General features: G+C 36.6%; 1 long non-coding RNA gene across 1 annotated transcript; it reads left to right on the top strand.

Moving 5' to 3' along the window:
- The first annotated feature begins 1,813 nt into the window (after positions 1-1,813).
- LOC140148902 (uncharacterized) lies at positions 1,814-5,129 on the top strand. Its single transcript, XR_011858535.1, has 2 exons — positions 1,814-2,042; positions 3,063-5,129. It is a non-coding gene; the product is annotated as an uncharacterized lncRNA (long non-coding RNA).
- Positions 5,130-22,200: the final 17,071 nt, after the last annotated feature.

Below are 22,200 nucleotides of genomic sequence, written 5' to 3' on the forward strand. Positions count from 1 at the left end.
GATGACGTCCTATAAACGTAACTAGTTTCGTTTCTCAGCCGACCCCCTCCCTCTCTGCCAGAAACGTAATAATGAAAACAAAACACATTCTTCAGACCGATGTTTTTTGTATAAACGTAATCGAGTATTTTTACCCCTTCCGTCATCGATCTTTTGGTTTGTTCATTTAGTACCCAACTACATTGAAACTCTGCCAACATTTAAAAATTCCGCTTTCATTATTCAAGTGGTTGTTTTTTTGTCGATCACCATCCGCGCTGTTTTATAAGTACGATTGTCTGTATAAACACACATGCGTGCTTCACATCCGTGAAACTGTTAAATAGTTTTTCTTGGTAGTCAGATAGGTTTGAAAGGAATTTTCTTGCAACTCAGAAAAACCACCAAGTGATAAATACACATAAAAACTCTTTAATGCTACTTTTCTCAAATGACAAAAATGCAGGTACGTCTTTGTTGCATTAATATTGTTGTATCACACTCAAAGAGCTCAATATCATAAACATCTCCTAAATAATAATAATAATAATAATAATAATGCATTTATAATGCGCCATCTATCTAGACAACCTATTCCGAGGCGCAAACATTGAACAATTAAAAATTAACACACAATTATAAAAACAGTCACATATAGAAGTCAATTGTCATAAGCAATCTTAAACAGATGAGTTTTTAAAGTCTTTTTGAAAATATCAAGTGAATCACATATACGCAGATTTAAAGGAAGCAAGTTCCAAAGTGCAGGTGCACAAGCATAGAAGGCCCGGTCGCCAAATGATGAAGAAGTCCGTGGAACTGAAAGAAGACATTTATCAGATGATCTAAGGTTTCGTGATGGAATATAAAAATTGATAAGTTCACTGATATAAGAAGGTGCCATGTCATGGAGCGCTTTCCAGGTGAGAAGAAGGAGTTTGAAATGAATGCGATACCGTATTGGTAACCAATGCAGACGTTGTAAGACGGGTGAAATATGGTCAAATTTCCTAGTCCTTGTGAGCATGCGTGCAGCAGCATTTTGAGCCTGTTGAAGTTTATTGAGTTGTCGTTCAGTGATTCCATATAATAAAGCATTTCCATTGTCAAGACGTGATGTGACCAAAGCGTGGACAAGTGTTGCAGCAGTATCATAATCGAGCACTTTGCGAATTTCATTAATGTTTCTAATCTGAAAATAAGTTGATTTGCACACATTTTTGATGTGGTCGTCCATTGAGAGAATGTTGTCAAATATAATTCCTAGATTGCGAGTATTAGTAGAAGCTTGAATGTTGGCAGAATCAATTTGAAAAGAGTTGGAGCGAAGTTTTGATTGATTATATTTGGAGGTGATAATAAGAAGTTCAGTTTTGTCATCATTTAATTTCAATTTATTTACAGTCATCCATGATTTAATGTCCTTGATACATAATTCAATTTGCGAACGTGAAGAAAGTTCATCTGATGCACTATCTAAATCAAAAGATAAATAAAGCTGTGTATCGTCGGCGTACATGTGAACTTGTAAAATGACATTTGCTACCAATAACCCTCAGAATACAAAGGCAGGATGACTTGTCTTTCGGATAGGAAATATTATTCCACGTCAGATCACGGAACAAAAATACTACAAACGCATTGCAAGATCACAACCCACATATGACGAAGTTATAAAAAAATATATAAGAAACTTCAAGTTGTAAGAAAGCTGAGAAAGATAGACCTAAGAAATACGATTCCATCAAGTCGAAAGGACTTGTTGTCATTCCCTATGTAGTCTAGAGCGCATCTCGAGAGTTTTTAAATTTTATAACATCTGGTACACGTGACTTGTTTTCCACCAATCAACGTTATTATCATTTGTGCTTGGATGTAAAATACAATCCGCCTAAAATCAACGATTCCTCCTACATTCACGGCCAATCATTAGCCTACACCATTTAAATATAAACGGTTGATATATTGAATGGACAGTTGGTGTTGATAAACTAAGACCTATGCTTCAGAAGTGAAGACTAACGACTACTATTTACAGCGGCACGTTCTACCAATTTACCAAGGTATTTGTCAGCCTTTCTTTTATGGTCCCTGAAGTGGAAATACTGCCTGTTGCTTAAATTTACTTGCCAAACTGTAAAATGGGTATACAGTTTATTGTTATTGTGTTTATTAGGACAATAAATTATAGAATCACCATTTAACGTTTTCTATGTTTAATTGTAGTTTTAGAGGTTTTCTTATAAGTTAACATAAAATGCATTATTTAGAACACTAAAACTGACTTGATTCTAAACTTGTTTGTATGTCGTTCAATTTTGGTCATTTTATAGATTCAGTTTTTTATTTAAAAATGTTGAAAAGCGACACCGCTATTGCAATACCAAAACTAGTATTGAAACCTGCTCTGTTAGCAGTAATTCGGACTGGACCTACTTTTCTTGTGAAATCGATTTGTATCATTTCATATCTATTTTAGCATCTTTTATTTAAATCAGAACATGCAAGTGGCGTAGCCAGCACTTTTTAGAGGGTGGGCAAAGATAGGTAAGCAAACTTTTAAGGGGGACAACTTTGACGAAAATGGTTAAAAATGTGCTAAAATTACAAAAAATGGCTACAATCTTATCACTGCAGCTAGCAGCCCACAGGGGGGGGGGATAACGGGTGCAAGACTTCTCACAGGGGAGGCAGCTCCCCCCCCCCTTGGCTACGGCACTTGAACATGCCAACCTCACGAAGAAAATGGTCCCTAAGGACAATACAATCCCTCCAGTAGCCATATAACCGGAACTCAGCCTATTGCACCTTTCGCGCAGTGATTTGATGTACTGCGGCTTTATAAACAACAACAATTTCTTCAGACTATTTTAATGCTGATTTCCCTGTTATGTAATATGGCACATTATAAAACCATATAATTTTGGCTACAACAACCAGCTTTAACACCGTGGGTTTTGTAATCAGCATATACGTAATCACCGTTTTAGAATACTTTTTCTCAGCATCATTTAAAATTTTCGAGACTTATATAATACACTTTATTCGATTCGCCTAATCTTGATTATTATCCTACTTTTCAGATTCAAGATGATCCACCGAGCACTCGTTACTTTGACGGTAGCCCTTGCTATATGTTTGCAACTTAAACTTTGTTATGGAGTCACCGATGATAACCTCTCCAATTTCATCTATTCCAGAATCACTGAACTTCGGGGTCAGGCAACAGCACGTCAGTTTGCAGCGCTGATCTTCCTTGACCAAACAGAAGTGGGGGATTTGGGACAGTTTCAGTTCCATCCCCATCACAATGACGGGACGCCATGGGTAGATAACACTAATCCCTTCAGTCCTGCATCACCTTGGAACTATATCGTTGCCAGACCAGACCAACAACTTGATTTACATGCAGAGGAAATCATACTTGATGAGCTGGAAGGCATGTGGAATCGTTTCGTCAATGAAGGTACCCATGGTCCGCCGGCCATGATTGTTCTATTTACTCGCCTTTATCCGTGCACTGGTGGTACACCTGGAGCTTCTCATGAGTGTGCTGAGCAAATCATAGAAGAACTTCAAAAAGCTCCCTACAACACCGTTCCGTCTCGAGTCCTTGCTTATAACGCTGACGATGACTCACCTGTACCAGATCAACCAGCTCAGAATATTCAATTTCTCATGGCAAATATCATGATACATCCTCTGCCTATGGGAAGCTGTTTCAATAATCGTATGTTGCGTGCGACGGGCGAGGGTAATAGGATGACACGTGATGCATCTGATACGTGCAAGGAGCCGTCCACGATTCAATCTATGCAGGGGTGTGTTCTTCAGTGTCTCGGAGATGACGTTTACCCATGCGTAAAAGACTCCGCAGTTGGGGACAGAAGGCATATCTAATGAACATTTTGATGGACAAATGTTTGTTGAATGAACAAAGGGAATCTGCTTCAAAGACATCTTTTTACAGGAAACCGGAGATGCCTGCACTTTGCTCCAGAAGATGGTTGTTGCCGATAATCTTGTCGGTTGCAACCAAAAATGCAGTTTGAAACCAATAAGCAAACCACAAAAAGACGCTTCGTACTTCGACAAGCACATCACTCTTCTGACCTCTGCTAAGGAACGCCAAAATTACCAGAAACCTACTACGTTTGGTTGCAAAGACAATAAACGCACTGGGCTCCTCTGTACGTATTAATGATAACTATCTGACGGCTGGAAACTCTCCCAGGAAAGACGATCATCCATGTTAGACAGTAGGGGAAGTCATCTTATAGTGTTCGTGTTCCTTCTTGGCAGGTGACAAAACCCACATGTAAATTTGCAAAGAAAATAATTATGAAAATTATATTCGCCCCTTTTTCATGAAAAGTTATTCAATTTAACGACCATTTGCTGCCTAATATTCATGACCAATAGGTATAAATAAACCGGAAAAGCCCTCACATGACCTAATTAAACCAATCACGAAGCATAATATTTTCACTCTTGTTTACGATCTCTTTATTCGCTTTTCTGTGAAAGAACTGTTTTTAAAAATTTAAAGAATTCTTGGAACAGCATGGTTACCAGCTTTGACTTGTGCTGATATTTGGCAACATTCCAATGGCGAAAAGATGTGAAAATAGAACTACATATAACTTTGTTGTACTTTCCAAACCTGTTTGTTTTCAGTTATACAGCGGGGGAAAATTGGCGACAATTTTGCACACACAAATATTGAGATTATATAAACAAATGAATGTGAGGGTAGTTTTCCTCTCCTGTACAACTTGTTTTAAAATAAGTTTCATTACGTATAACCAAATCTTAATAAAACAGCTTTAAATCTTGAAGTTGATGTCTAAGACAGACCAGCCCATGTCTAAAAATCAATGTTTCTCATTTTTCGCTAAAATGAAAAAAAAACCTTTTGAGCCTAAGCACCCAAACTGTGTGAAACTCATTGTTTGTTTGGCCTAATAACCCTTTTCAGTAAACATGAGAAACATTTGATTGTTCTGGCTTTAACCCTTTGAAATATACCTTAATAAATGCAAAACACCATTTCACGTTCCATTCTATAAGTTGTGCATGCAATATCCGTTGTAAAAGGTAATTGTAAAGTACGTCACTGAGGAAGTGGCAGTAGTATGTTTAGCTTCAAATAATAAATGGTAAAATCATAATTTTGTGATGTCTTTTATTGTGATATCATCCCGAAATGAAAAAAAAACACTCTTGCAATCCTCGCGGTTCACAATACAATGTGCCGCCAACGGTTTTTGCTAGTCCAATTTTTGACCTCCAGGGTCGACATCGCTTTCCTAGCCATCATTAGATTTTTTACGCGAGCGTGATAATAATAATTCTGAAAACAGCTCCACGAAGGATTCCGTGTGATCAATAGATCAAAATGGATCTACTACAATTATTGTAAACTGTTGTTTAGTGTACATTCGCGTGTAACATAATGAATATATTGACATTTAAACACACAATGACATGTTCCGGCCCTGTATTCGTATTACGCGGGCGTTAGATGTTGACATTTTCCCATGATGCACTGCGTATTTTGGCCTCTCCCTAGTTACCGCTGGAGGCACATCGTATTGTGAATAGACCGAATTACTCATTACAGCACTTTCATCAATATTTAATCGTTTATGATCAACTAAGTCATACAATCCCAGTTGATTTTTTTTTTTTTACTATATCATACAGTTTGGAAAAACAAAATTCACTGTGTAATTCAAGTTTCCTCCAACAGTACGTTATTTCTTTGTTGGTTTAGATGCACTCCTCCCTACGCGATACATAACTTCAACTATCCCAATTTTCCTAGTCTCTGGGCTTTTTAGAAACTTGTCATTAATGCGTATACTGCTTCGATACCCAAGTGATCCACTGAGCATGCTGAGTGTAAAATAAGAATGCTATTGAGGGATATATCATTAATATTGGAGATTAGTGAAGTAATTTTTCGTTTATTGCATATTTTTGAGTTTTGAATTTCAAAGTTTCATTTACGAATTTACCAATTCCGAGTACAAAAATACCCCTTCACATCCTTGATCCTCTCAGCTACAACACTAAGAGATTATAATATCCTCCTTCACATCCTTGATCTTCAGCTACGACACTTAGTGATTATAATACCTTCACATCCTTGATCATAAGCTACAGCTCTAAGTGATTATAATACCCTCATTCACATCCTTGATCCTCACCTGCAACACTAAGAGATTATAATACCCTCCTTCACATCCTTGATCCTCAGTTGAAACACTAAGTGATTATATTACCCTCCATCACATCCTTGATTATCATGCATCTACAACACCAAGAGATTATAATACCCTCCTTCATATCCTTGATCCTCTGCTGCAATACTAGAAGATTATAATACCGTCCTTTACATCCTTGATCCTCACCTGCAACACGAGATTAAAATACCCTATTTCACATTCTTGATCCTTAGCGAAAACACTAAGAGGATCAAGGATTGGAAGGAGGGTATTATAGTTTCTTAGTGTTGCAGCTGAGGATCAAGGATATGAATGAGGGTGTTGTTAAGGATGTTACGGATGTTAAGGATGTTGAGGTATTATAATCACTAAGTGTTGTAGGTGAAGATTATTAGGGAGGGGAAGGAGGGTATTATAATCTCTTAGTGTTGTAGCTAAGGATCAAGGATGTGAAGGAGGGTATTATAATCTCTTAGTGTTGTAGATAAGGATCAAGGATGTGAAGGAGGGCATTATAATCACTTAGTGTTGTAGCTAAGGATCAAGGATGTGAAGGAGGGTAATATAATCACGTAGTTGAGAATCAAGGATGTGAAGGAGGGTATTATAATTTCTCAGTGTTGCAGCTGAGGATCACGGATGTAAAGGAGGGTATTATAATCTTTTAGTTTTACAACTGAGGATCAAAGATGTGGAGGAGTGTAATGGACGTAGCCGAGGATCAAGGATGTGAAGGAGGATATTACAATCTCTTAGTATTTTACCTGGGGATCAATGATGCGGAGGAGGGTATTATTAGTTATTAGGTGAAGCGGAGGTGTGGTACGACGGGAAATTATTATCGTGCGCGAAGTGTCATACTGGGTGAAGTCGAAGGCTGAACCCAGAATGACACTGAGCGCACGAGCATGCTGAGTGTAAAATAAGAATGCTATAGAGGGATATAGCATTAATATTGGGGATTAGTGAAGTAATTTCTCGTTTATTGCATATTTTTGAATTTTGAATTTCAAAGTTTCATTTATATTCGAATTCACCAATATTCGAATTCACCAGTTCCGAGTACAAAAACATTATTTTTTCCAATACTCCTTCACATCCTTGATCTTCAGCTACGACATTTAGTGATTATAATACCTCAACATCCTTGATCATAAGCTACAACACTAAGTGATTATAATACCCTCATTCACATCCTTGATCCCCATGCATCTACAACACCAAGAGACACCCAGGGCCCCAAATGCTAAAACATAGGGCCGGCCATTACTCAGTAAAGCAGCTACAGTGCCCAGCTTGAGTCTACTGATAACACTAGAGAATTAAACTTTTCTTTTGGGGGTTTGAGGATTTGGAGGCGCATATCTTGGTCAATTCTTGTTCGTTTTTCACGATCAGGGTGTCAACTGAGAAAGCAAAGTCCAATTAACAAAATGTATATTTCAGAATAATCCAAAATTATCAAGTTATTGAACAGCAAGGATGAATATAACTGACGAGTTTCTTTTTGTGCCTGGTGTATATGATGGTAATTGGAAATACCAGCGTGAAGCGTTAAGGCTGTTCCAGTTAAATTACATACCCATTGGCTGTTCCATTTAATTTACATACTGCCTCTGAAATGTCCCCAAATTAGGCTGTTCCGTTTAATTTACATACTCCCTCTGAAATGGCTGTTCCATTTAATTTACACACTCCTTCTGGAATAGTTTTCCCCTAATCATATTGCATAGCTTCACTGTGAATAAGAGAGACTGACAACAGCAATCTATGGAGAGTAAGAGAGACGATTCCCTGGGAGGGGGCCCGGGTCGGATGACTTAACGAACATAAACTTCTTCTTGCCAGGACAGAACTACACTCACCCACCGAGTCTGAGCCCCGTACAACCTACGACGGCCTCAGACAAATCTACAGACATATCTTCAGAGAATAGCGTCTTATTATATAGATATGTACATATATATAAGCCCCATAATATGTAGCATATTATGGGCCCCAGTTTCACTATTTACACATTTTTCGCCCAATTTGACGACTTTTTAGAATTTCTTTATTTTAAGTGGGTACCAGAGTGCAACCTACATTAAAATAAAGCTTGTGAATTGAACTTTCAGTTTTTCACATTTTTCGCCCAATTGGGCAACTTTTTACAATTTCTTTATTTTAAGTGCTACGAGGTTGCAACCTACATTAAATTAAAACTTGTGACTTGGACTTTCACTTTTTTCACATTTTCCGCCCAATTAGGCGACTTTTTACAATTTCTTTATTTTAAGTCCTCAGCAAATAAGGACTAATAAGTTTGTGTATACCGATAACATGCGGGTATAGCCGTATTTGTGTACAAATATAAGGCCCTCTAGTTTAGTTTTGCAACTGATGATCAAGGATGTGAAGGAGTATAATATAATCCCTTAAAGCCACATTATAACATTTGCCGAGGAGAACGCCCTCAAAAAAAATTTTAAATTTTTGTTTTTTACACGAATGTAATCTACTTTGGAAAACGATGGAACAGGCGTTTTATTATTACAAAGGAAATATTAGTCGAAAACGCAGTACGTACACAGCGTGCGGGATACACATACACACACACCCCGAGGATCGTATCGTATTACAACCGCGGGAGTAACATGCATGGGCGCTAGTAGTAAATTCCAATTTTCTATGCTTTACCTCACTTGTTCGGCCAAAATTAAAAGGGCTAACATTTTATAAAAAATAAATACTAATCTATTTTTAAAGAAATGTTATAATATGGCTTAATTCTGCCTCTTATGATCAAGGATGCTAAGGAGGGTAATATAATCACGTAGAGGATCAAGGATGTGAAGGAGGGTGTTCTAATTTTGCAGCTGTCATATAGATCCTATGTATGGTAATTTAGCTGAGGATCAAGTATACTGAGGAGTGTATTATAATATCTAAGTGTTGTAGCTTATGATCAAGGATGTGAAGGAGGATATTGTAATCACTCAGTGTTAGAAGGCTATTCGCCACTTGCACAGTTCCGCCATTATGCACTATATGCGGGAGAGCCTCGAACTGGCAGCATCCATGAAAGGAAGAATTACGTAACCTTACACAGAATGTTATGACTGGTTCAATTCCCATTCATGTATGCTGCCAGTTCGAGGCTCTCCCCGCACATAGTGCATAATGGCGGAACCGTGCAAGTGGCGAATAAGGATCAATAATGTAAAGGAGTGTATTATTATCACTTAGTGTTTTGCTAAGGATTAAGGATGTGAAGGATGGTAATATATATAATATCTTATAATTGCCGCTGAAGATCAAGGATGTGAAAGAAGAGAAAGATTCGAGCCAGGTATACCAACTTGGTGTGGGGAACAAAGACAAAGACCAGATAAAAACTAATGCAGTATGTAAACCAGAATGGTGTACATGCACTGTTACGTCTGCATTAGAAAAAATCCAAAACCACAGGGATGGTAGACAAAGTTAACAAAAATACAACCGACGTTTCGAGCAGATAAACTGCTCTTCTTCAGGGACAGACAACAAAATATAAAAGCAAACAACGAAAACTACATACTGTAACTGTAGTTAAAAAACAATTTAGTAAAAATAAAATTCAAGTCAAAAACTGAAGGCAAGTTCAAATAGAACTCAGTAGCAAACAAAGCTCAGAGCAAAATAAGCACGTCTTACCTCTATGAAAGACGGTTCACTACAATGAGAAACAGGAAAGCAATATAATTATGTAAATGAGCAACACCGCAGGACAATAGGGTATTGTCCTAATTGACAGGATGTAGATGTCATGAGGGGTCGCAGACAATAGAAGAAGAAGAGAATGAATAGAGAGAGATAAGTGGACTAATGTCACTCAAACTAAAAGAGAGAAGAGTGATATGCATATTACAAACCAAGTATTGTAAGCCTACAAAATACATGTGTTAAAAAAATAAAAAATTAATAAATAAAAAATACAATAAAAAATACATAAATAAAAAATTAAAAAATTAAATGAAATTAAAAATTAAAAATGTTTAATTTTGTTTTTTGTTTAAGTTAAATTTGCTGAATAAAACAATAAAGACGAGGAAGTACTCAAATATTAAAGTGTAGCATGCATACAGAAAAAGAGTAGGTGGGGGGGGGGGGGTAGCAAAACAGATAAAAAGTAAAATATGGAAATGGTCCGCACATAATTATAATTAACATCAGAGCATGAGTATAGGCCTACGGATAAAAGTAAGCCAAAAATCACTATATATGTGAAAGAAGGTATTTTAATCTCTTAGTATTGTAGCTGAGGATCAAGGATGTGAAAGAAGGTACTTTAATCTCTTAGTGTTGTAGCTGAGGATCAAGGATTTGGAGGAGGGTATTATAATCTCTAAGTGTTGTAGGGTATTATAATCACTTATTGTTGTAGCTGAGGATGTATGTATTATAAACTCTTAGCGTTACAGCTGAAGATCAAGGATGTGAAAGAGGGTAATATAATCACTTAGTGTTTCAGCTGAGGATCAAGGATGTGGATGAGGATATTATAACCACTTAGTGTTGCGGCTATAAGGATCAACGATGTGAAGGAGGGTACTATAATCACTTATTGTTGTAGCTTATGATCAAGGGTGTGAAGGAGGGTTATATAATCTCTTAGTGTTATGGCTGTGGATCAAGGATGTGAATTAGGGTAATATAGTCTCTCGCTGAGGATCAAGGATCTGAAGAAGGGTAATATGATCTCTGAGTGTTGCAACTAAGGATCAAGGATGTTTAAGAGGGTATTATGATATCTTAGTGTTGTAGCTGAGGATCAAGGACGAGAAGGAAGATAATGTTACACAGCGTCACCACCAGGTCAATAATTACATTTGTACACACCGAATCACGTGGAAATGTAAACGCACCATCAAGCGCTGCATTACAAATAAACGGAATTAATAAAATAAAATTCACCTGTACAGATATCTTCCCTATTCTATTTAATAAAAAGAGGCATATTTCTATTGACTAAGATAATTGATCATCACTCTCTCATTGTGTCTATAGAATTGCCAGCCACAGACCACACACAGTTTAATTCATACAATACTTGCAAGGGCTTATGATTGGCAAAGACCTCCACTTGACGATAATTATATTAATAGCATGTTAATTTTGCTCGTAGATTACCCTTATAATCACTTGGTGTTGTAGATGCATTATAATCAAAGATGTGAAGGAGGGTAATATAGTCTCTTAGTGTTGCAGCTGATGATCAAGGATGTGAAGTAGGGTAATATAATATCTTAGTGATGTAGCTGAAGATCAAGGATGTGAAGGTTTATAATAATCTCTTAGTGTTAGAGATGAGGATCAAGGATACGAAATGGGGTACTATGATATCTTAGTGTTCCAGCTGAGGATCAAGTAGGTGAAGGGTGTTATCATCAGTGTTTTTGCTGAGAATCAAGGATGTGAAGGAAGGTGTTAAAATCTCTTAGTGCATTACAGTTAAGGATCAAGGATGTGAAGGAGGGTCATATAAGCAATAGTATTGTAGCTGAAGATCAATGATGTGAAAGAGGGTATTAGAATCTCTTAGAGTTACAGCCGATGATCAAGGATGTGAAGGAGGGTATTATAATCTCTTAATAGTGTTTCAGCTGCGGATCAAGGATGTGAAGGAGGGTATTATAATTCTTAGTGGTTCAGTTAAGGATCAAGGATGTGAAGGAGTATATTATAATCAGTTAGTGTTGTAGCTGAGGATCAAGGATATGAAAGAGGGTTTTAATATCTTAGTGTTGTGGCTGAGGATCAAGGATATGAAGGAGGGTATTATAATCTCTTGGTGTTGCAGCTGAAGATCAAGGATATGATGTGAGGGAGGGTAATATAATCACCTAGTGTTGCAGCTAGCTGTGGATCAATGATATGAAGGAGGGTATTATATTATATATGAGTAGATGCATGATAATCAAGGATGTGAAGGAGGGTATTATAATACCTTAGTATTGTAGCTGAAGATCAAAGATGTGAAGGAGGGTCATATAATCATAGTGTTACAGCTGAGAATCAAGGATATGAAGGAGAGTATTAAAATCAGTTAGTGTTGTAGCTGAGGATCTAGGATGCGAATGAGGGTATTTTAATTGCTTAGTGTTGTAGCTGAAGATCTAGAATGCGAAGGAAGGTATTATAATCTTTTAGTATTGTAGCTGTGGGTCAATGATGTGGAGGAGGGTATTATAATCTCTAAATGTTGTAGCTTATTACCTTTACTTTTCCCTGTGAATGTGGGCTTTATTTTTCTCAATATTTGAACAAGTACCGCTAGCTTATAGGCACCGCTCCCACTAGGCTTCCCGCGCGTGCTGCACTATTTGAAAAGTCAAACGGGGGATCTCTGTATACTGAACCGGGGAGGTTACATGTAATTGTGTTCCAACACTCCTCTAGTAAGAGTTGCATTGAGCTTATTTCATTACTAGTATACTGCCATCATCCCATATAAGTAATATAAATTACTCTACATTGTGGCGCTTTTATTTACTCACTTTAGTTGCATCCAAGCCGCATCAACGTTTAGAGTATGCGCGCCGCTAGCTGCTCTTATTTTTTTAAAGGGCAGTACTCTTATAAACTTTCTTTATCTTCAATTCTGTGTCAATCTTTTCTTTCCCTTCTTAAGCCAGCATGCTAAAAGTCGTCGAACTTTTTTCATTCCGGAAGTTGAATTGTAATCAGGAAAGCACTATGCCTGAGCTGAGAAAGGAATTACAGTAAATTTGTTGGCTGAGTATATGCATTCAAAATCACATATCGTGATGTAGTTGTTAGTGCGTTACCTTGTGTAAACCTAATTCAAATTGTAGTTCATAAACACAAGGGAATGGTTAATAACATTGTTGGTAAACATTATGCATGTTCTCCTCGAAATAGAAAAGATTGCTGAAAACTGAGGTTCTGCTGAAAACAAATTTTTGTCTCCAACTTCAAGAGTTTTTTGTTTGTTTTACCATGTTTACCAATCAGTCCGGGCGGACACACACTTGGGTGTTGCATGGACCATGTTCAAATTAATTGCTTGAGCCAATCTTAAAATATTGGAGCGAAATGAAAGAAGCAGAAAAAGAACAAGAAACAGAAAGCCACTCCCAATAAATCCAATACGTAATTTTGCACTAAGCACTAGTAAGACACGAGCACGAGTAAGATAATTGATGATATTCCAATTCTACATTAAGCCTAGTGTGTAGCTCGATGAGGGGGGAATCTAGCAACCTTTTGCTGTTTTTGCCACCCATCAATATTCAAATTTTTAATAAAAACACCCAAAAAGCACCCAACTTAAGGCGCTCCACTGAAAACCCATCGATATATCGAAACGCTGAAAAGGTACCCCAAACCCGTGCCACATCCCCGAGTACGCCTTCAACCAGGAGTACCCCTCCCCTCCCTATCCGGGTGTGTAGATGGAAAATGTGGATAACGCATTGCCAGACGTGTACTATATTTATCAGTTGCTAAACATAATAAAAAACAAAATAACTTGAGCAGCACACTGCGACATTAGATTCATTTTCCTTGATCATGTCACATAGCCTAATAGTCATGTGAATGAAGGGAAACTGACGTGCGAAGTTTAAAAAGAAACTCAATTCTTCATTCTACTGCATAAATCATGTACTGTAGACCTCGCATTATTAAAAATTCAAGCATTAAAAGGCTTCAGTCTCCAAAATCAACATCAGTAAGCTTACATAAGACACCCTCCAACTCCTCTGTCCATGCGATGTCTGGCAATGACAAACTACCGTATGTGATGGATGTTGTAAGTACCTCCTTACAGCATCTGAACCTGATGAATATTTTATTGGCGTCTACACGTTAACCTAATACGGCAGCTTTAGTAGTATTTTACCATCTATAAGCCAAATTTCCTGAAGTCGCCTCTCATTTCTGCATGAGAAAGCAGCGAAAGTGTTCGATTTCTCGCCGTTACACTTTTTTCCGATTCGCTCATTTGATATGCTCGTTTGTTATAGTTCAAATGACGATATAAAGGCACAGTGGGTTTGTCTGGCAATGTGATGTGAAAATGGATCCAACCACTTTAAACATGTTAAAAGGCGAACCATCGAGACAACACAGATTGCGAGCCATAAACTTCATTTGAGGAGGCCAAGTTGTGGATTTATTTTTTCATTTAAAAAAACAATTCAATGTATTAGTTGCTTGTAGAGGTCGCAGCAGATTCAAAGATATCATAACGTGAGGAATAAGATATTGCATCTATATGAACACATTAATGTACCCAATTATTGATAGTATTATATGCTCTTTCTAAGTGTAAAGATTTTTGTGTGAAATTTATTTTACATTGATTGTCACATAAAACCCGTGAAAGCTAACATTTGATTTGAGAACATTGGCGTCGCGTTTTGCTGTTGTGATTTTTTTAAATGTGGATGACAGGTGCGTTTTATCACATTCAATTATCAGATGGTCACAAACATGACCCGTAAAACCTTAAAATATGAGTACTATTTTACCAATTTTTACATGTTGTGGCTGAAAAAGGGGGTAATAATTTTTCTAGGGTCTATGCCCGGGGGTCTAGTATGATGCAACCATAATAGTCTTACCAGCATTTGACAACCAATTAATAGTACCTCATACAGGCGAGGGTCACTCTCTGGAAAGCTGGATAAGACAAGGTCATCTGATGTTACTGATTTCACACACTGGGCATATTCCCCTTACAAACTTATAAACTGGTCTTTCTGGGCCATGGACAGGAACAAAATTCTCTTGGAACTAAACCTGGCAAGAGAAGAAATGCTGAAATCTTAGAGGAACATGTATAGCGTATAATGAATGGTCCGATTTCGCTTATTCAGTAAAATTTGTTACTCTTGAGAATGTGACTTTTACTCCTGTTTCACCCTTAACGTGAGTCAACCTCGTTTGGAGTGGAATTTAATCTCCCCACCAGGGCCAAATAAAAACGTATTTATAAATATAGTTGAAGCATACTGTATACTGAAGCTGAAAACGTATTTATGCATTATTAGGCCTACCTGTCAAATACACCGCGCCATTACTGCCAAAACTAGCTGCTTTGGTCATCTTAAATGTGCCGTATCGCTTTTCATGGTGTTGGAGCGAACTCATGCGATATATAATGAAGGAAATATTACACCTGGTGATATTAGTCGAAACGGCAAAAACATTTTTGACATTGAGCTCATCATAATACGGTAGTTAAACAAATTACACATAGAAGAGATGATGGCATACCGCAATGCATTGCTTGTGTATTTTTACCACATGCATAGGGGACAAATTATATTAGATTGGAATGAGCTATTTTGTGCTTCTTGTTGTTTTTGAAAGAACAATTAAGCCGTTTTATGGATTTTCGAGTCCCTTCAGTCGTATAAATTGTGAACTAAATATGGCAATGGTTCCTTTAATCTGTTACAATTTGCAATGCATGTAGGGACATCGTTTAAATAAACCAATGGATAGGATACAATACAAGAACTCGACAGGTTGTGAAATCTATCGCCTAAAAGTTGCGATATGTGAATAAATTTCCCATCAAGCCATGCGTTGAAGCGACAGGTTGTTGCTTTTGCCACTGCTGACATCATTAATGTATGCAAAATGGCGTTTTGACGACTTTAGAAGTGGAGGAGTCATCTCCCAGGAAACGGGACGAGGTATCAGTTGCTTTTATAATTATTCATCTAGACGTTTGAAATTTATTTTGTTTTGTTTGAACGGAGACAGTGCTATAAATAATTGTTTTTAAATTACACCATTGCAGTGAATGCTAGCCAAGGCGTGATCGTGAATGTGATCAAATGGAAACTGAAATACTATTGGGACTTCTGCTGCCTATTCTTGTCCATTACTTTATAGTTTCTTAAAAGCTTCAAGTAATACTACGATCAATTATATGTCATAAATATCGTCAAAAATATATATTTTTGAAACGTTCATCTGTAGGATTCTAATTGTCCAACATTAATGGTGCATTATTGTACAAACATACTTTCCTTTGGGGTGTTTTGTTACGACTTAAAGGTGTAAATAGCTGAATATTAAAAGATGCAAAGTATTATTTTGTACAGGCTGTATCAAAATGATTACCGGTAGTACCCATCAATTTTGATGTTTATTGAAAAGCCTGCTTCTTTCAAATGCAACATCGAAGACTCTCGAAATGTCGATACTGCACAGTTTATGACTAATTATTTGGATCTTATGATGAATTTTGATGTGTTAAACTCATCCATTATCATTGTAAAACTGCTGGGTATCAATCATTTTGATACAGCTTGTATCTTGTATAACACAACACTTACTTCGGTTTCTATCATGGTATGCTTTGTACTTGACTGGAAACACTAAAAAACCTTTGACCTTTGTTTACCCCATAGACCCCAACTATAGCCGATACTGATGACCAAGTCTCATTACTAGCTATTACTCTACCATGTAGGCCCTAATCTGTAGAAGAAAAAGCATTTTGGAAACCCTATTCTGGTATGAAAAACACAAACAGCTACAAACGTCCGTTTTCGTAAATTACTGCAAATTATTTCATTATTTTGATTAATACATTTCGGTCCCGCAAAACTTACCATTTTTGCCTTTGAATCATCCGTTTTCAGGCACATTGCGCGCGGATCATGTTGATTCGTTTTTGAATTTTTGTTGATGAGTAGCGTGATGAGCCAGCTAAAAACTTTTTATACCCTCTGTTTCTCAAATAGAATTGGAAAAACAGATAAGTCACATGAGAGAGAACAAAACACGAAGTTACCATAGCTACAAGTATTTCTCACATCGGCCCCTTCCTAAAAAATCAGTTCCTGCAAGAAATCAAATCAGCTGGGAGATGCAAATCTTATTTGGTCGTTGAATGCAAAGTGCCACTGCATAACAAGCATGTCTGGAAATCGGTAAGGTTGTCTGTTTAAGGCACAATGTCAATAAAGGAGAAGAGAGCAAAGGAAAAAACTAGTGACTTCAATAAGGAAAAAAGTTAGTCAAGTTCTGCGCGAGACTATGTAAGTTAAAATTGAACATGATTTTGTGCAAAATATATAAGTGTAACTGAAGCATGCAAGCAAATCAAGCATGCATGCAATCTTATTTGACTAGGACCCATACCATCTTCTTTCAGAAGTGCTAAAAGAGAAAAGTAAAGAACAGTAAAGAAAAACTGTGAAATAAGGTGTGCTTGTGTTCAACTTGCGATGTGTTGATGGCCAGTCACTCTTTACACCCGACACATGTCGTCTTCAGCTCGTAAGTTTTAATATGTTTAAGTTGCTTTTAAGATACGAAAAAGAAACAGGAAGGACGAAGTATTGAAAAATAACAGCGTTTTGTTGTACCGTCGCAAAATGCAGTTTCATTTTCCTTTTTCTATGACACTCTGTAGCTCTGTACTATAATAAATAATACTTTCATAACATGATTAAAATTTCAATTGCTAAAGTTAATGTAATTGACCTTTTGAAGTACCAGCTTCATGTCTTCATATCTCATAAAGTTAATTGGACTCATATCATCGGTCATCAGTTTTGGGTTATTTTTTAATATTCTGATTTTGCCATTTTAATCACTTAATGCAAGATCGGCTCCCGGATCGGCTAAAGATAAAACTAAATCTCTTTACGATGATTCAATTATATTATAACTTCTGACAAATAAATTGTTTATTATAAATCTAAATGTTTTGGAAAGAAAATATGAAGAAACAAAATACTTTAATGGTGACAGTAATGTGTGACATATTTGTGGAGGCTTAGGTACTTGGCATATTATTTCAAAACAATAACAAGGAACAAAATGTATTGCATATTGACTGACGCTACTCAAACCTTTGCAAAAATAGTTATGCTTCTATATAGAGATAATCATGATAATCGCCTGTATCGCCATCCCTCTCTACTAAGTGTATAATAAGAATCGCACGAGAGAGAGTACTTTATCGAAGGGCTACCATGCAGGGTGTGCACCACAATTCCAAACTTTAGCAAAGCGTAACAAACCCTGACGTTTTCTTCGTGGTGGCTTTGGATCATTTTGAAGTACTTTTATACATTCCCTCATTTCAAATTATAAGTTTTGGTTTCTCTTTTGTTCAGAAACCAAAAATCAAGAGATTAAAAAGTGAAGATGAACTGGTTTGCAATCATAACACTATTGTGATGGGAGGACACATATAACCATAAGTATAATGGCCTATTGTGCTTAGCATAATTTTTATTTACAATTTTTATCACCGCGGACGGTAGTTGATACTCTTCAGAGAAGCGTGTCGTAGGTGGCATACTTTCATGTCACCGTATAATTACAACCCGAGTTTCTTTTGTATACGTAGATCAGGTAACTCCAAACCAATTGAGTATCTTCTTCACACGATTATATAATAAACTGATATGAAAACCGAAATTCCTTGCTACAAATTTTAAGTTTCAAACAAAAGGTAGAAACAAAGATATCAATAATCATGTCAGTCAAAAGCTTAGGTAGGGTAATAGGAAACCACGTGACCAAAACCAAAACCAAAACTAAAACTCAATATTTGAATGAGGGAATGTCAGGAGTATAAAAGCAAGTTAGGACAACAGTTACCTTCCTTACCTCTATTACTTAACTAGATCTGATTATCTCAAATAGATCATATAAAACACACTAACAGTGCATAGACCCTAGAAAGACCTCTGGGGTCTGCAAATAGTGTAATGTTGTCAACTTAGATGGTAATGTTTTAAGTGGTGCATAATGCAAGCATTTAAGTATTATTTGAAGCACCACTAATTTAGCCAAAAGTGGTCGGCTTTAATGTATTTTTTTTCATCACAACTTGTACGCCCTAAGGGGAATTAGATCAGGCAAAAAGCCACATCCTTGCGTTGTATATAATTTAGAACATTATTCCTTTGCGAGAGAAGTTGTTAGAACAACTTGAATGATACATGCTAAAACCCATAAACCACCACATATAGAATAAGCCCTGGACTGCTGTGACATTTGCAGTAAACTCTTACCGTCAGGTTTGGTAAGAAAGTAGAACTTGTTTGCCCTAAAATGTCACAAAAATGTTCAAGAACATAATGGCGGGCATATTGGTTGTCAGGCAGAATAAAAACGTTTCTCCAGTTGAAGTATAGCTAGTATATATATGTTCGGTCGTACGTGAGGCGACAAAATGTGTTTGCATACTTGGAGGGTAAAAGTAGGGGTTTCCCCTCTCTATATATCGTCACTCTACTACGATAATTGCCCAAGTCATTTTTTTAGTAATTTTGAGAAAAACGTACAAAATGCGGTTCAAGCATGCATTGCATAAGTTTATTTATTTATTCATTTATTTATAATTAATTAATTAATTTAACCTGGGGTGACCAATCAATGCACTGGCACTGTTCTCCCTTGGTTCCATAATCACCCTAGTAACGTAATCACCCTAATTATTTCGGATTATTCCCTTTAATTTGTATCATTATCACTTGTTCTTGTGCAAAGATTGGTGAATAAATATATCTAAACACATGCTTGAACCATATTTTGTACTTTCTCAAAATTACACAAAATGACTTAGGCAATTAGTGCAGTAGGCTGACGACATTATATATTCAGGAAAAACACTTCTGTCAATTGTATATACTATAGACGAGTTAATTTACGTATGAGCTGTAGACAAAAATGGAACACCAATGTTTTTGCTTGCAAGTGACTCTAAACTAAACAACATAATCTAAAAAGGGCAAAAAAGGGCACAGGGGTAAGGTCTTTTGAATCAAATCTTGCTAGCTTTGCTAATGTTTCCTGTAGTATATTATAAAGGCCAATTTCATATGTGGACAAATCAGGCGGATAATACTACAGATTATCACTGTAAAGGGATTGAAATAAAATACTACACAATTACAAAATGTACATTTTAAACAGTTTTTGCATAATATTTATTTGTACGCAAACAACGTCCACTATTTACAAGTACAAAATATTTCAAACAGAATATAGTACAAAATTGAAAACTCTTCTTTGCAAATATTTTCTCTTGCAAAGTATGAGAAAATGAAATCTTACATTGATAGTTTGCTTGGGCGATACTATCTAAATCATCCACAGTTTCCAAATGGGCTATTCCAGATAAAGTATGCCCACCCCCATAGAGGATATGATAACTTGATGCTCTAAAACTCTGGAAATCCTCACTAAGAGCAAGAAAAGTCTGGAAATCCAGATAGCAAATGTGTTCAAGGTGGTTGAGGAAAAAGATTTTAATCAGAAAAAAAAACTGGATTTCCATTAGCCATCCCCAAAACATTTATGGAATTCCAGCAGCAAAAAAGTCTGGAAATCCAGGTATCAATATTGTGTTCAAGGGGGTTGAGGAATAAGATTTTGATTAAAAAAAACCCACTGGAATTAAAGTCCATAATCATGTAAAAAACCCTGGAAATCCGAGTTCCTCTATGGGGGTGGGCATGATTTATCTGGAATAGCCCAATGCCTACTTTGTAAATGCAAGTCATTGCTCTTAATTTTGAAAGAAATATAGAAGGGGAAAGCGGCGCAAGATTTGAGTGGGGAATATTGTCAAAACTATAAACATTTATCTGATCAGTGACTGATAAAAGTTTAAAGTTAGAAGACAAGGTTGCTACGTCGGCACGCATAGTAGGTGATAAAAGTGTTCAAAGACTTTTGTCTGACACGGCGTTTATTTTATAGGCCTATTGGTCTAACGGCTCGCATCCAAACACTTTACTTGGAAAACCACTTTTATCACTGATAAAAGTTGCCGTCAGTGCTTCAACTAGCACCTTGCATCCATAAAACCAGCTGTATTATATGTATAGATTTTTTCCACAAACATAAGGAAAACATGTTCAGAGATCCAGAAAGGACATTTTCGTGCAAAAAATGTGAACAAGAAATATTCCAACAAGTTTTGTTTCTAACTTTTGAATTATAAACCATATAGAAAATCAATCTACCGGTAATAATATTAATACAAAGTCAAAAGAAGTCCTTTTTCCTCTATTTGAACTACGTTACAACTGACTTGAACATTTACAATTTCTTATTAAAGACATAATTTTACCATAAATCCTGAAGGATAAAAACAAACAATGAAAACAAAATACACCAAACAAACAAAAACCTCATCTTGGTTTGGGGCCCTACCTAAATACATGAATGCAGCTTGACTGGGAATCCCTCAGTTTTTCCCAGCCTCAGTGGGTACTACATGTATTTAAGTGATGAAATATGGAAGATGCCAATTAATTTTTCATGAAGTATGCATGAAATGAAAAACTTCATAACATCAGTGATTTGATAGTGCAAACACACATCTTACATATTTATATGAGCAAAATATGGAAGAGCAGCATAAAGCTACAAAAAGCTAGGCATATGCCAAGCCCAGGTCAGCCTTCAGCCAAGCTGCCACCAGGCACCAAGTATTCAAGATACAGGCCCTTTGTGTACATGTACTAACAGGATATCAGTTCAAGTGCATTGCAATCATGCAAATCAGAACTGTATTTGGCAAAGCATTGTTACTTATTATATAGAGCTGATGCTTGGTATGGAGGCATTTCAACAGCACCCCATTTAGTGGAAATAGGTCACTGAACTTTGCACAGAGGGTCAAGTTTAAATTTACTCAAAACATTGTGGATTTTATTGAAACTGGTATCAAATCATTTGGCTTGTTACAAGAAATCAGAAAAGTGTGCTTTCTTATCCAGGTAGTAGCACAAGCACAACAATTGGCCTGGTCAAGTGACTGAATGGATCATCCTATTGTGCCGTTACTGAGGTAACAAAACATCTTACATATGGCAAACTATTCTTTTGCTGATTTCCCATGTCAAGACAAATAATGGAGTCTATTTTCAACAAAATAAGAGCACTTTTCATTTTCTCCCCTATAGAGCTCAATGTTTTCTCTTTGCGTATAACTCCATTACTGTATATGTCGTAG

This window comes from Amphiura filiformis, chromosome 3 (genome assembly GCF_039555335.1).
Source record: "Amphiura filiformis chromosome 3, Afil_fr2py, whole genome shotgun sequence".
Lineage (NCBI taxonomy): Eukaryota > Metazoa > Echinodermata > Ophiuroidea > Amphilepidida > Amphiuridae > Amphiura > Amphiura filiformis.